Source organism: Balaenoptera borealis (genome assembly GCF_965194805.1).
Source record: "Balaenoptera borealis genome assembly, chromosome: 3".
Taxonomy (NCBI): domain Eukaryota; kingdom Metazoa; phylum Chordata; class Mammalia; order Artiodactyla; family Balaenopteridae; genus Balaenoptera; species Balaenoptera borealis.
The window spans coordinates 178,539,411-178,556,241 of NC_138866.1; the positions used below are offsets into that span (position 1 = coordinate 178,539,411).

The following is a 16,831-nucleotide window of genomic DNA, read 5'->3' on the forward strand; positions in this document are numbered from 1 at the left end:
TGGATACAAAGTCCGCTACCCTGGGTCAGGTTACTATTGTTCATAAAAGGGATGTTCCCTAGAGTAAATTTCAGTGAGTAATTCACATGCAACATACACATGGGCATATTCAGAGCTGTGGGAGACCTTGAGACTGGGAAATAACCTCAACTCCATCATTTCCTGAGACTGCATGCTGAAATGTGTAAATTCATCACGTGGCAGGCAAGTCTTATGTTGAAATGGAACACCTAAATAGGTAGAAAGTAATGGGGGGGGGGGTGATGAATTGGGAGATTGGGATTGACATATATACACTATTGATACTATGTATAAAATAGATAACTAATGAGAACCTACTGTATAGCACAGGGAACTCTGCTCAATGCTCTGTGGTGACCTAAATGAGAAGGAAATCCAAAACAGAGGGGATATATGTATATCTATAGCTGATTCACTTTGCTGTACAGTATAAACTAACACACTATTGTAAAGCAACTATACTCCAATAAAAATTATTTTTAAAAAAGAATTTTGAGTTAAAAAATCCAGCCTTTTCTCAAGTCTTTATGAGGGCATGTTTCAAAAGATTTACAAAGATAACATAAGCAATCATTATCTCTATTTGTTTAAATTAATAAAGTGCAATTAAAAACAAAAAGAAAGTAATAGCATAATCCTAGATGTACACTTGGTCCACATACCAACTTACCAGACAGAAGTAGCTCAATATTATAAAATGCTTTGATCTGTGTAAATCAGCACATCACCAGGGTATCCCCTTTTGTCACTGTCTCGCTTTTTGATATTTCTAGCATGTTCCTTATTTTTAATTCAAGATAGGGGTAGGCCAGGAAAGAAAATTCTACTTATTGACACATAATTGGATACATATAGTTGTCCGTTTCTTCTAAAACACACTTGTTCTTGATTTATACAACAAGCCTATATTCTTAATAGTGTCACTTTCCACTGTACAGATGAGGGCATTAAGGTTCAGAGAGGTACAAGCATATACAAAGTTACAGAGCAAGTAAGTGGTGTGATCTGAACCCAGGACCGGCAGATGCCAAAACCAGTTCCTCATACTATTAGGTCTATAAGTATGTTTTTGTTAAGTTATGGCAATAATGGGAAGTCACCTTTCTAAAGTAGCAAGCTCTTCTGGGCTGGCCCTTTGAGCATGCCCACGCGTCGTGATTGAGAGGTGGCATAATGTAGCAGTGTGTTAAGAGGTCTCAGAAAAGGGTTTGGTGGTACCTGGGTATTCAAAGAGTGGAGGGAAAGCAAACTTACTTGAAGCTCTTTGACCTTCCTGGGAGACCAAGAGCCTGGGAGAGTAGTAAGTCTTCCAAGACGCCAGAAAAAAAAAAAAAAATCTGCAATAATTACAGGGACAGAATAGGTCTGCATAGGTGTCTTGCACATTGCACTATTCTGACACGTGGGAACCATGCCAATCAGTAAAACCTGGGGCACCGTCAGAGAAACACATGGACAGGGACAGGCCTTATGCTGAATGAGAAGTTTGACATTTTAAAGATCTACTAGCACTGATTTATTTGTCAGAAAAGCAAGTCTGGGAATTGTTTGTCATGCATGTGAGTACGTGTGTATATTTAATACTGAGAAAGGTATACATAGTTGTTTCCCTAAACAGAAAAGAAAAGAACCCAAAGGTCAAAGATGAAACAGATTTGGCCCAGACATTCCAAAAATAAATAAGTAAAGAGTACCCTAGGAAAAAAAAAAATGCTCTCTGGGTTGTAGCCATGTCTGAAGTACTTAAAAATAGAGATGTTGTAACATTTAACCATTAGTGCATACTTTTTAACAGAAGACCAAATACCTTTGTAACTTAATAACCAATTACTATTCCCCACTGTTTATTTTATTTTTTAACAGTTTTTTAAAATATTTATTTCTTTAACTTATTTATTTTTTTAATTTTTTTGGCTGTGTCGGGTCTTCGTTGTGGCATGGGGGCTTCTCTCTAGTTGTGGTGTGAGGGCTCCAGGGCACGTGGGCTCTGTAGTTTGCAGCACACGGTCTCAGTAGTTGTGGTGTATGGACTTAGGTGCCCCGTGGCATGTAGGATCTTAGCTCCCTGACCAGGGATCGAACCTGCGTCCCCTGCTTTGGAAGGCAGAGTCTTTACCACTGGACCACTGGGGAAGTCCCTTCCCACTATGTTTAAATCTATTTCTTTATGTGATAAAAAGTGATCCTGCCTCCAAATCAAGAGCTAGGGGAGTCCCGACCTGATTATTTCATTAATACAATCACAATTTCAATATGTTAATTAAACTATTTACAAAACAAGCCAATGTAAAAACAATGTGTTCTTGAAGATTCCATCAGCTTTAAAAATGAATGCACCACAAATGGAAGGTAGTTTTTCAATCTCTTCTTGTATTTTGGGTAACTGAGGTGATCTCAGGGGTTTTTTGGTTTGTTTCTTTGTTTGATTGTTTTTTTCTTTTTTTTGCCCAACTGGACTCAGAGTTTCTGCAATACTAGAAACCACTGATTAGTAAACACTGGTCAGTTAAACTTACTTTGGGCAAACAACTTTTAAATCTGTCAAGTGTCTCTGCTAGCATAAGCTTATGTCTGCAAATTTTCTATTTCTGGTCCCTGGAAGATGAATCTCATTATAGTAAAATCTTTTTTTTTCTTTTTGATAATTTTGTTTGTAATTCTCTTTTATGATTTCCCTTCATGATTTTATTAGCCACTTTTAAGTTAAAAGTGCTGCAGCAGTGGCCCCCGTGCTGGCAGATGTTCAAGCACAGCCAGCAGTTGGTTTAGCTGAAGGAAAATTCCCACCAGACTCTGACTTGATCTCTTTTTAGAATGAGCCTTTTAAATACAACTCTGCTTTAAACAAAAATAAAAATAAATAAAACAATTCTTTCTCTAAAAAAGGAAGGTAACTGAGGCCAATGGTGTTCTTCCAGAGCCTTGACATCTGGGGATAAATCTTCCTGAGAGTCAAAGACCCCAGGCAGCTGAGCTTATACGCAAGACCTTGATTTACAGATTTTAATTAGGGCCAGTCCACTCCAGAATCTTGAAAAACCTACACACGTCTGACGGGTTGGCCACAGTGACTAAAGCAAACTTCCATGGGAAAAAACTCACAACATCTTAGTTGTAAATTTGGAGTCTGGCAGTTGGGAAGTGCAGTTCCCCAAAAGCTTATGCTTGAGTCCAGTGCCAAAGGAGGCTGTGGGAATATATTCGAAGGGCTTTATTATTGTTAAATTTCAATAAGGTATTAGGGGTCCTGGGGAAAGAGAGTCACTTAAAATGAGGAGTGAGGCATTCTCCCCACCTGTGCATGTGCCAGGTGTCTTAATTCATTCAGGCAGCCGTAACTAAATACCATAGACTGGGCGGCTCATAAAAAACAGAAACTTATTTCTCACAGTTCTGGAGACCGGAAGTCCAAGGTCAAGGTGCCAGTGCGATTGGGTTCTCATGAGAGCCCTCTCCAGGTTGCCCACTTCTCATTGTATTCTCACATGGCAGAAAGGGGGTGAGAGAGTCCTCTGGGGTTCCTTTTATAAGGCACTAATTCCATCATGGGGCTCCACCCTCATGACCTCCCAAAGGTCCCACCTCCCAATACTATCACATTGGGGGTTGGGATTTCAACATATGCATGGGGGAGGGGGGGCGGGCTGGACACAAACATTCACCCCGTTGCACCAGGACTTGAAAGCAAAGGCTTTTGTGAACACAATCCTGCAGGCATCTCTGTGGACCCAGGACAAGGGTAAATAGTTGTGGGTTCCAGGGGGAGACAGCAGCTGTGGCCTTCTGAAGCAGCCAAACTCTTCATTCAGCCCTTGGAGGATGCTGAAGGACTCTGGCGAGACACCAAAGGTCTCCTACAAATAGGTGGGGAAGTCATGGAGGAGTCCTCCTCTTATGGGAGGAGGTGAAGGCTGGAGCATCTGATTGGTGATCTGAGTGTGTTTTCTTTTTTCTTTAAATTTATTTAATTTATTTATTTATTTTTGGCTGTGTTGGGTCTTCGTTGCTGCGCCCAGGCTTTTTCTAGTTGCAGCGAGTGGGGGTTAGTCTTCGTTGCGGTGCACGGACTTCTCATTGCGGTGGCTTCTCTTGTTGCGGAGCACGGGCTCTAGGCGCGCGGGCTCAGTAGTTGTGGCTTGAGGGCTCTAGAGTGCAGGCTCAGTAGTTGTGACGCATGGGCTTACTTGCTCTGTGGCATGTGGGATCTTCCTGGACCAGGGCTTGAACCCATGTCCCCTGCACTGGCAGGCGGATTCTTAACCACTGCGCCACCAAGGAAGCCCTCTGAGTGTGTTTTAAACCCCAGACTAGGCTGCTGTGTTTATTCCACGGTGGGAAGATGCTAGGAGGGTGTCTAGGACTGCCCTCTAGTGTCTGTGACCCTATTAAAGCGTGTGAGATTTTCTTGTGAAAAAATGATGTAGTCTCACAACAATTTAGATGACCTTTTCATTACAAAGTTCCCAAATTTGAGTTGGTCTCTCTCACGTTTATCACCATCTTTATTTCCTTGTGGTAGCTTTGCAAATCAGGTAAAAAGGGAAAAAGAAGAGAGACGTAAAGGAGAGAAGGAAGGAAAGAAGGGAGGAGGGAGGGAAGGAAAGAATTTGCCCATAAAAACAGTATTTCATATTTTCCCAGCTAGCTATTAATCAAATCAGATTTCCATGTCACTCGTGCAAGGACTCTATTCTACTCAATCTCATTGGCCTACCTAACTTTGTTATTTGTTTATTCCTTCTTTTTATCCCATCAACAAATATGAGCACCAACTATGTCTTAGGTACTGTGCCAGCCCTGGAGAAACACTTGTGAATTTAAGAGATATAGTTCTTCCCTTCCTGGAGCTTATGATGCAGTGAGGAGATAGCAACCTGATAAGAATATAATTAAGTGGATAAGTGCCAGGAGCAAAACTAACAGGGTGTGGTTAGAGAAGAATGGCTGTGGGGAAGATTTTAGGAGATCATTTTCCTTCCAAGAATATGGCCACATGATCAACCAAAGAATAAAATGGACTACTAATGATGCAACTTTAAAAAAAGATACGGTTGTTACTCTGCTCACTCTGATCTGGAAAACAAGGGACCCTATGGCTTGGGGTCCCTTGGGGCCCCTGACTTAGAAAAGTTCAATCTTAGCAAAATTCATCTGTGCTAAGACATGGAACCAAGTTAGGACGTTTAGAGCCCCTATAGAATGCCATATGCCTCCTATGGTATCCGTGCGTTTTGTCATCTGTGTAACGTACATACAAAAGCTTCCTGCTTACCATGACAGTTAAGTTATCTGTACCCATGACCTTGATCACTTTAATTCTCTCTGTGCAGGAATGCCCTAGTCTGTTTCCAGGGTTAGCAGTCTTTTTTTTTTTTTTTTTTTTAACATTATTGGAGTATAATTGCTTTACAATGGTGTGTTAGTTTCTGCTTTATAACAAAGTGAATCAGCTATACATAAACATATATCCCCATATCTCCTCCCTCTTTCGTCTCTCTCCCACCCTCCCTATCCCACTCCTCTAGTTGGACACAAAGCACTGAGCTGATCCCCCTGTGCTATGCAGCTGCTTCCCACTAGCTATCTGTTTTACATTTCATAGTGTATATATGTCCATGCCACTCTCTCACTTCTTCCCAGCTTACCCTTCCCCTCCCCGTGTCCTCAAGTCCATTCCCTACGTCTGCGTCTTTAGGGTTAGCAGTCTTTGAGAGAACAATTTGAAGGCTGGAAGTGAATTTCTTGTCTTCTACTTAGATTGCTTGAAACGTGACTAATTGACTTAAGTTGACCTTTCTGGTTTTTATTGTTTTGACTTATTAAAAAATGTGTCCTTTTCCCAGAGGCCTCTGGGCACACGCACAAAAAAAATAGAAATATGACAAGTTAAATTAAAACCAGCAGATGAAAGTTAAAACACTCTCATAAAAGAAAAAGAAAGATGCCAAGTAGCATTTCTGGAAGGAGAAAACTAAACCAAATGGATTAAGCTTAGCCATTTTTCAACTGGTTTGCGAGGAGGACTTGTTCAATGTAGACGTTAGAGTGACTTCCTATGAAATCCCTGAAAAACCTGTGCCTCTACGTATTTTCGTACCAAATCATGGAAATAATGGTAATCCCAGGGAGAGAAGGGCTCTAAAACTTAATTCTTTTTATAGTGATGTTAAGATTGCTGTCTAGCCCTTAGTCACAGTGTGATCTCATTCACGTGAATCTCACTCTTGGGAGGTGAGAGATTAGCTGTAAACACAGTTAACATTTCTCTACTGAACTCTAATCCTTGCTGTCAGCTCAGTCCTACTATGATTCTGTTTAGAAACCATTGCTGCTCATACGTGCAGAGACAGTAGGTATTAAGAACATGGGTTCTGGAGCCAGATATCTGGGTCCATAGCTCAGCTTTGTCGCTTAGCTGTGTGACCATGGGCAAGTTACTTACCATCTCTGTTTCCCCAGCTGTAAAATGAAGATACTAACAGTATATCATATGGAGTTGTGAGGACTAAATGAGTTAAAATACATCAACCTATGAGGGTCCATATGAAAAGCATTATGAGTGTTAGTCATTATTATTACTTACACTTCTGATTGCTTATGGATTACTAATGGAATTATGTAATCTTTCCTTTCAATTATCCACATGTGCCTGCCCTTCACCAGGGACCTCGGGTGCTCACTGTGTCCTGCTGTCTTAGTTGATCCTTCTCAATTTACACTCCTTTGGGCAATATCAGGTTGTAGAGAGGTTACCAAATAATTCTGAGTATTTTCTGGATAAGAAATGATGTTTGAGGAATATTAATTTGACAGCTTTGTAAATGAGGGAGAAATAGAGAATAGTAGTTACATAAATATATTAGTCTACTTGTGAAAAAATAAAGGTCAGAATTAGGATGGTGCAGTGCAGTGGAGATGGGTAGTGAAAAGTTTTTGTTTTAGTGCTTTTAATATGTGTGTAGTTGTGATTTTCTTTTTATTTATACTTCATGAGGTATGGAACTTCTTGAACCTGTGGGTTAATATCTGTCATCTTTAAAAAAATTCTCAGTTATTATCTCTTCAAGTATTCCTTCTTTCCCACTGTCTCTCTCATCTTCTTTCGAGACTCCAATTAGTGTATGTTTGACCTTCTCACAGTATAGCCTCTATTGTTATTTTATGTTGATATTTTCCATCTGTTTAGTTCTACATGTTTCATCTTAATATTTTTCTTGTGATTTATCTACCAGTTCACTGATTAGCTCTATAATTGTGACTAATCTGCTACTAAATTGGTCCATCAAATTCTAAATTTGGTTAGTGTACCCTTAAGTTAAAGAATTGCCATAGGTTATTTTATTTTTATAGTTTCCAGTTCTCTGTCCAAGATCTCAATCTTGGTTTTTGTTTTATTAAACATTTTTGGAGTTATTTTAAAGACTGTGTCTGTTAACTTCATTATGTGACTTATGGGGGAGGGGTTTATTTACATCATCTGTTGTTTCTCTTGTGTTTTGATCACATTATCTTGTTTACTTGGGTGCCTTTCAAATAAGAACATATTAAAAAAATTAAATGCCAGATACCATATATGAAAAACTACACAAGTAACTTGAGCCCTGCAATGATGTGCTCTTCATTTAAATAGAATTTAACACTTATTTTTGGCAGGCGACTATGAGCAATCATACCACTCACTCATTTTAATCAATTTCCAGGGATTGAGATGACTTGAAGCTGAGCTTCAGTCCCTGGGGAGGCCAATCTATTTCCAATTCCTCCTTAGGGTATAGACTTTTAGAGTCTCAACACTAAATATGGAGTATTTGCCATTGAACAACCTCTTTGCAAGACCATGGATTATGATTTTTGTTCCCTTCGTCCCGTAAGTCCTATCCACCCCAGACTCTCAGTATTCCATTTCATTAAAGGAATAGAAAATTCTTCTAGGGCAAAATGGCTCCAGATATTGGCTACCCTCTCTGAGTTTGGACACTGGCTTGACAATTCCTTAATAACTTATAAATGCTCCTATGTCTTTAAGACTATTGAAACAGTACTTTGTCAATATTTTATTTTATTTTATTTAAAAAAGTTTTAATTAATTTTTATTGGAGTATAGTTGATTTACAATGTTGTGTTAGTTTCTGCTGTACAGCAAAGTGAACCTATTCCCATATAGGTCATTACAGAGTATTGAATAGAGTTCCCTATGCTATACAGTAGGTTCTTATTAGTTATCTATTTTATATATAGTAGTATGTATATATCAATCCCAATCTCCCAGTTTATGCCCCTCTCTTTCCCCCTTGGTAACCATAAGTTTGTTTTGTATATCTGTGATTCCATTTCTTTTTGTAAATAGATTCATTTGTACCTTTTTTTTTTTTTTTAGATTCCACATATAAGCAATATGGTATTTTTCTTTCTCTGTCTGCTTTGTCAATATTTTAAAATTATACTTAGCAGGAGGGTTAGTCTGAAATATCTAGTCTGGTATTATCAGAGTTTGAATCTGGATAATTAGGATGAACTATGGTACTACTCCTTTTAGAAATGTAAAAATCTAATGTTGGGGGAATTCCCTGGTGGTCCAGTGGTTAGGACTTGGAGCTTTCACTGCCATGGGGGCAGGTTGAATCCCTAGTTGGGCAACTAAGATCCCACCAGCCACGTGGCACAGCCAAAAAAAGAAAAAAATCCAATGTGGGACTCAGTTTAGGGAAAAGAATTTAGCTTAAAATATTTCAAATTTGAAGTAATATCTATATACCCATTTAGAGTTGTCCAATAGCTAGTTTGAAATACAGGACAGAATCTTCATAAATAAGTCAACTTATTCTTGCATTGGATTTTGCATGTGGAGAAAACTACTTACCAAAGTAGTTTTTGAGCAATTATCTCTTGCTCAAAAGTCCAAATTGCAGACGTAATAGGTGGCCCATGATATGAAAAGGGGTTACTGATATTTATTGATCATGAGCTTTATGGTTTGCTTTGCCCTTTATGTACATAATCTCTTTCAACATATTTTTAAATATTCCATTTTAAAAATAAGGAAACATAAACTTTATGGGGTTAAGTAACTTGCAGGAGGTTACTTGTCTGGTAAGTGGTGAAACCTGATGATAAATCACAGGATTCCTCTCTGATTCCCAAGAACTTACTTTTTCTGTCAACCTATTTCTCTTTTTTAGGTTTGGGACAAGACACTATATCAGACTTTTTGAAAAGTCAACATAAAAAGCACTAAAAGAACTGCTATTGTTGAGAGGGCCTAGAGGCAACAGCACCCAATAGCAACAAGCAAACCCAGGAACCAGATCTGGGTTTCTCATACCATTGTCCAATAGAAGGAATTCAGGTCCTTTGGAGAAACAGCTGATTCTAAGGCTGGAGCACATAATATACAAGACTAACCTGGGGTATCTTGTAGCACAGAAAATAAGGAAGTGCTCAAAAACCAAACTGATGGGATATGTCAAGGGGACACAAGAGTCAACTGAAAGAGCTCCCACAGGCTACTTGAAGAGCAAAATAAATAATATAGTATTGGATTATAACCCAAAGTCTAAAATAAATAATTATGAGCCCTGTTATGGGCTGAATTGTATCCTCCCACCCCCCAAAATTATTTGCTGAAGCCCTAACCCCCAATGATACTATATTTGGAAATAGGGCCTTTAAGGAAGTAAATAAGGCTAAATGAGGTCATAAGGGTGGGGTCCTAATCCCGAAGGACTAGTGCCCTTTTAAGAGGAAGAGACACCAGAAATCCTTCTCTCTCAGCATGTGCACAGTGAGGATATGGTGAGAAGGCAGCCATCTGCAAACTGAGGAGAGAGGTCTCATCAGGAACCAACCCTACTATTACCTTGATCTTAGAGTTCCAACCTCCAGAACAGCAAGAAAATTAATTTCTATTATTGAAGCCACCCAATCTATGGTATTTTGTTATGGCAGCCCTAGTAGACTAATGCAAGTCCATACTAATATAAATGATTGAATAAACAGATAAGTGGGGAGAAGAGACAAATTCCTACACATTAGAATTTTTAAAAAATGTATGAGGATACTGCCCCCTTGAGGAGGTGCAGCACACTCCCTGCACTGTGTGCAGTGACTTTCTTCCAAAGATACAGTATGGAAAGGGGGTGAAAGTACAGAAGATTAACATCATCAGTGGTAATTCATGTTGATAATGTACCCTTGATATGACGTAGTGAGAATGGCACTTTACCTCCCCCAAACTATAATCCCAGTCGAAGCAAAAGAAACACATCAGACAAACCCAAATTGAGGGACACTTTACAGAATTTCTCCAAAGTGTCCAGGTCACCCAAAAGAAGCAAAGTCTAAAACTGTCACAGTTTAATGGATCCTAAGGAGACATGATGACTAACTGTGATGTGGGACCCTGGATGGAATCCTGGAGCAAAGGACTAGGTAAAAACTAAACACATCTGAATAAGGTATGGGCTTCAGTTAATAACAATGTGTCAATATTGGTTCATTAGTTATGACTAATGATGAACATATTCATGTTAGATCTTAACAGGGGATACTGGGCACAGGGTATATATGGAAACTACCTGTACTTTTTTTTTTTTTTTTTTTTGGTAAGCTTTCTGTAAATCTAAAGCTATTCTAAATTAAACAGTGTATTTAAAACAAAAATGTGAAATGGTGCGTTTGTTATGTCTTCCACACGACTTCTGTTTTATATTGTTTCTCTGAATATTACAAAGTGAATATTCACTTACTTTGTCTTGGGAGCAGAGTTTAGCTTAGTTTTGTTTCTTCTCACTGAGCAGGGCCCATGTGTAGTCCATGTTCTGCCACATCTTGGTAGAAGCCCAGCTGATAAAGATTTGGGGGAGAGGGGAAGGGGAAGGGTCAGCAGGAAATTGAGCATGTTTATCTGTACGAATAAGGAATTCTTGTAGGTATATTTTAAAGATTCAATTCTTGTAGGTATATTTTAAAGAGTCCTCATGTTTGAAACATCTTCACAGTTTTATTCTTCTCTTTCAATTTTTTTTCTCTTTCTGTAGACAATCTCTGAAAATCCCTGAAAAAAATACTTGCTTTTAGATGTTTTGGATTAAATTCTCTATTGTCTTTTTCCTTTGAATCCTCTTGTTCTCTTTTCCCACAGAGAAACTCCCCGATTTTTTCATTTTATTTTAAGATTATGTTACTGAACCAGATGATACAGTTTCATCCTTTGCTTCTCAGGCTTAAAAAGAAAGAAAGAAAGAAAAATGCCCATGCTGTGGGATTTAGCAAACACTCCTCTCTTCTCTTCCAGACCCTGTCAGCTGCACTTTTCCAACCACAGTCAAAGTGGATCTACAACTCCTAAACCCTGTTCCTCCTGGATTTTTGTGCTGGCCGTCAACCAAGAACTGGCTCCAGCTGTACTGGCCTCTAATTTGCTTAACTCTTTCCTCTTCTTTACTCTTATGTTGAGAGTTAGAGACGGAGGAAAGGAGATTCATTCATTCTTCCCACAGGTATTTATCGGACACCTATTATGTGCCAGCCACTGAGGTTACAGCAGTGAACAAGGCAGGCGAGGTCCCTGCCCATAGAAGCCACATTGTGAAGGATGGGTAACGTCATGGCGCACTTATTATTGCTGCAAGATTTACTTGCATGTGTGCTTTCATTTAGTGCTGGATGTTGTAGGCACTACTGTTATCCTCATTTACTGAGACACAGATGCCAATTGACTTACCCAATATCATGCAGCTAGTACGTGACGGAGGCACAATTTAAATCAAAGGACTCAGATTCCAGAACGCTTGGATTCCTAACCATGATAATATTGATAAAATTGTTCTTTTGTGTAGATAAATACGGTCCTATTTCTATCTTTCTCTTTCGATTCTAAAAAAAATTAAATGCTGCTTCTAAACAATATCTGTAGTCTCTTGACAATTCGAAAAAGAAAAAGCAGTTTTTTTCTTTTTTTTTTTTAAGAAAATGGTGCCGTTGGCATTCAGTAGTCGCTTTTGTAGCATCCATCACCTCTCTTTCCCATTTCTAGGGTGAGCCACAGCCCCCCGCCCCCACCCCCACCCCCACCCCCACCCCCACCCCACTGCAGAGTATCCAGGTGGTTCAGGTGGGCTGAACCCAGCAGGAACTCTAGGGCGAGGCTCTGATTGGCGTAAGCCAAACAGCCTGTGCATCTTTCTGGCCATGTGATTGGTGGGGGATGAAGCTCATGCCCCAGGCATAAACCAATCAATGCCTGTCATTCTAATAGCTACTGTGATTGGTTCAGGTTTATAGAACGAGAGATGCGAGGTGAGGCGCTTTCTCCTCCAGGTTAGGAAAGAGGTGGTACGTAACCCCAGTTGCAGGCAGCCATCCTGGAGGAGGAACTGAAAGCACAGATACAGGGAGCTGAAGTTCTAATTCCACCGCGTCTGATGTCTTCCTCACTCCTCGACTTTTCAGGTACGTGAGTCCTAAATACTCTTTATTAAGTCACTTTGACTTGGAGTTTCTTTTCGTTTCATTCAGAATCGTGCCATCTGACACAGGTGATTTCTTATATTAGGCATATAAACCTAAACATTTAAGTAGACTTTTAAAGAACAAATTTCACGAGAAACTAAACAGAAGCAAACAAAATACTTCACTGAATTATCCAAAGGGCTTCAAACGTCCAGAGAGCATTTGCAAACAAATTTGGGTCTCTGATTTATGTGAAAAAAAAAAAAAAAAAGTAAAATACACCTAGACCTGGGATTCCTTTGTTTTACACGTGAAGATAATCAAGATTGCGGTTAATAGCTTGGGCCCAGATGTAACAGATGCTCAGTTAATTGGCCCTCACTATACTGGGTTCACGTTTTAGCACACAATTGTCTTGGATTTTGTTGCTAAAAACACTCCTGTTTTTGCCAAACAACACTGTTTTGGAGGTTTGCCACCACAAACACAGAGAGCTTGCTGTGATGAAGATTTGTGCGTTTGGCGGGACCACGAGATTATAATAATGTGAGAGGCAAGACATAAACCTGTATGTCTTCAATTAGTCATACATTATCCAGCAGATTTAAAACAGCGGCTTCATTCTCATTAACTAGCAGCTAAGAGTGGAGATACTAGTGAAGCGATTTAGGACCTGAAAATGCACGGGAAGTTACGCTCTGTCTGAGTGTGTACACTTCCAAGGACATTCTCTCCATGTCCAACTTAATGTTCTACAGAGATCTTAGCCTCTAAGGACACAAGGCCAAAGCTAATTAGGAATCAGTTGAGATGTAGCCCGGTAAGGCTCGACTTTTACCAAATTGGGAAGATGGCAGTCGGGAGAAAAGTTAGCTCTCTAATCTGAGACAAGCCATGATGCTTTCAGCTTCCCTGTTAGCTGAAAGGATAGCACAGTGAAAATGGCAGCTCTCCACTCTGCTCTTAGAACAAAATATTAAGAAAATAGAAATCTGCCTGGCAGTGGAAAAAAAACAGATGGTTAGAAGATTTTACCTTCCATTTTTATTTCTTTTAACGTTAACTTCTGTATCTGACACTTGGGCCGTGGATAGGCTTCAGTCATATATTTATTCCCACAGGAATAAAATAAACCTGGATCTCTGCCCTGTTCTAGTAACACTAAAGAGGGTGCAGCTCGTGTCTAGTACAGATGTGACTTCCTCTGAAAGCAGCGCCTGGGCTCTGAACACATGGTGCTGCCAAAGCCAGTGTTTTTGGGTTGTGTGGAACTTGGAACGTATTTTTTGATAGGAACAAATGGGATTAGCCCAAAGGCCAGCCCACCTGGTTTGCTCATAGTGGCTCCGTAAGGGAACCGTCTATCACAAAACTCAACCACGGTGTTAACGGTGCTTCTGGGGGGAAATGGTTCGGACTGCACTTGGGTTGCTGTCCTTCTCTCTGGCAGCAGTGGGATTGGGGTCCTCCTTGGCTGTTGCGTAGGGACACAGAGTCGGTTGAACTCTGTGGAGAAAGTTGTTGATGGGTGGGAATAGGCGAGGACTCAAGTATGGAAGCAAATAGGATTGAGGGGCTGTGAAAGAGAAGACTAGAGAGTGAGGGGATGAGAAAGTTGGAGGCTCCTAACAGCATAAGCCCAAAGGTCTCTGCTTATGACTTGTCTCCTTTTCAAAAAATTCTTATCTTTGAGGGCAATATCAAGGTTGCAGATTTTCCTAAGGTCACCTCATAGACAAAGGAAATGATGGGGCATTCGTTAAATGTAAAGAATTGGGGTTTCCAGGGAATCTTGACATAAGCCCGAGCTCTTCTAACACAGTTGTTACCAACCAGGGTTCTTGGCCTCCTTAATCAATAGAAATTGATCGGAGGCCAGACAAGAAATTCAGGCAAGGCTTTACTGGGGCCCCTGCTGCAGCAGAGGGGAGTGAGAACAAGCAACAAGTTCCCTTGCTGAGGGAGGCAAGCTGGTTCCCTGTATGGGGTGAGGGTAGGTAGGGATGGGTCCAGGGGTCGGGCCGGAAGGGTGGCTTAGGTGTTTTGCCCACCACTTTGCGGTGTTGAGCGCAGGGGGCATGCGCAGTACCCCGCTTTTGCTCCCGACACCTTGTTTTTGCTCGCGGCTCTTCAGAAGTGGCAGTTGGGCTTTTTTTGGTCTTTTTGTATCTTTTGTCCAGAATTTGCCCCAACTGTGCACGCACACAGTTATTTTTAGTCCCTTGTAGTTTACTTGTATTTTGTAGCTGGAGGAGACATTTGTCCAGGTGCAAGCATTTCAGCGCTGCAGCAAAGGGTCCCAGGCCTGTCTCACAATGAACTATAGAATTCTGATTGTATTGAACACCTCATAAGAGTTTCGTGTATTGGACTTTTCAGCAGTTACGGCCATCAGAAAGAAAAGGCAAAATTGAATAGATGTCAGACATTACCCCGACATGGACATCACTCTACCCAAGACCTCATTATAATTTCATCTTCTTCAAGGCAAAACAAAATTCAGCTGCTCGTTGAAATGTGAGCAGAGTTCAAATTTTATTTTTCTTTATTTGTCAATTTTAATTTAGTTCAATTTTTATTTCCGGAAGTACACATTAATTTTTGCATGGAAAACACAACTACACATCTTTTAAATGGTTGGTCTATGTGAACAAAAGCCACCTACAGAGAATTATATAAACTTGGGAGAAAGATCCATACTGGCAAAGTACTCATGTCCCCCAAATCGTCAACATTCATTGCCCTACAAGAATGAAAGTACAGGCATTAATTTCGGGTCCACTTTATAGTTAGTTGTAATGTGATGGGTGGCTTTTGAGAGGAGCTGGAGAGTTTTCAGCAGCATTCAAACGGTGATTTTAGGGCTTATTCATTTGAGAGTACTAAATGCCTCAGTTCCTGTTTTAAGATGACAAATGCAAATTTTAAATATACTTGTGGGGTTTTTTTAAGTTTGAATTATTATTATTATTATTTTTTTTTATTTTGACTGTGTTGGGTCTTCGTTTCTGTGCGAGGGCTTTCTCCAGTTGCGGCGACCGGGGGCCACTTTTCATCGCGGTGCGCGGGACTCTCACTGTCGCGGCCTCTCTTGTTGCGGAGCACAGGCTCCAGACGCGCAGGCTCAGTAATTGTGGCTCACGGGCCTAGTTGCTCCGTGGCATGTGGGATCTTCCCGGACCGGGGCACGAACCTGTGTCCCCTGCATTGGCAGGCGGATTCTTAACCACTGCGCCACCAGGGAAGCCTGAATTTTTATTTTTAAAATTTATTGAAGTGTAGTTGATTTGCAGTGTCATGTTAATTTCTGCTCTACAGCAAAGTGATTCAGTTATATATATACATATATATATGCACACACATTCTTTTTCATATTCTTTTCCATTATGGCTGATCACAGGATATTGAATATAGTTCCCTGTGCTATACAGTAGGACCTTGTTGCTTACTTGTGGGGTTTTAACCTATGACTTAGTTTATGAAAATGAAATATAGTTGTAAATATATAATATTTATATATAACATATTTGTATATAACATAATAGTCATATTATAGGTATTATTTAAGCTGATAATAATCCCTGATTATTAAATTATTATTTCTTGCTATGACACTTGGTCCGGGTTATCATTAATGGAAAAGTGTTGCTTTCTGCCATCTTTCCGTGTCACTGTCATGGTGCCCATGAAGGTCCTGGCTGGTGTTCTCAAGAGCATCTACGATGCTGAAAAGAGAGGCGAACCCCAGGTTCTCATTAGGCCATCCTCCGAAGTCATCATGCAGTTTCTAACTGTGATGATGGAGCATGGTTATGCTGGCGAGTTTGAAATTGTTGATCACAGAGCTGGGAAAATTGTTGTGAACCTCACAGGCAGGCTAAGCAGGTGTGGAGTGATCAGCCCCAGACTTGATGTGCAGCTCAAAGATCTGGGAAAATGGCAGAAAAACCTGCTCCCTTCACGTCAGTTTGGTTTCGTTGTACTGCCAACCTCAGCTGGCATCGTGGACTATGAAGCAAGATGAAAACACACAGGAGGGAAAATCCTGGGATTCTTTTTCTAGGGATGTAATACATCTGTGCAAATAAAATGCCTCAGTGGACACACACACACACACACACAGACACACGCAAAGTATAATGTGTAAGTTCTTTGAAATTGGGAACTCTACCTTCCATGTTCTTTGAATCTCCTTAAGACCCAACCTCTTGCTCTCCATCTTTTTATATAAATCAGAATCTATTCTATAACCCGGCAGTGTAAGTAAGTATTCACTCGAGGTCTGGTTATCTTTCTTTACTCTGGTCTTCTTATCACCTCCACCTACTCAGTATTCTAGTTATTCTCTTCAAATGTTGCT

The 16,831-nt window shown here is 40.2% G+C and overlaps 1 pseudogene across 1 annotated transcript; it reads left to right on the forward strand.

Annotated features, from left to right (window-relative positions):
• Window positions 1–15,462: 15,462 nt before the first annotated feature.
• Window positions 15,463–16,573, forward strand: LOC309625689 (small ribosomal subunit protein uS8 pseudogene; annotated as a pseudogene). Its single transcript has one exon. The product of its transcript is annotated as a small ribosomal subunit protein uS8 pseudogene (transcript).
• Window positions 16,574–16,831: the final 258 nt, after the last annotated feature.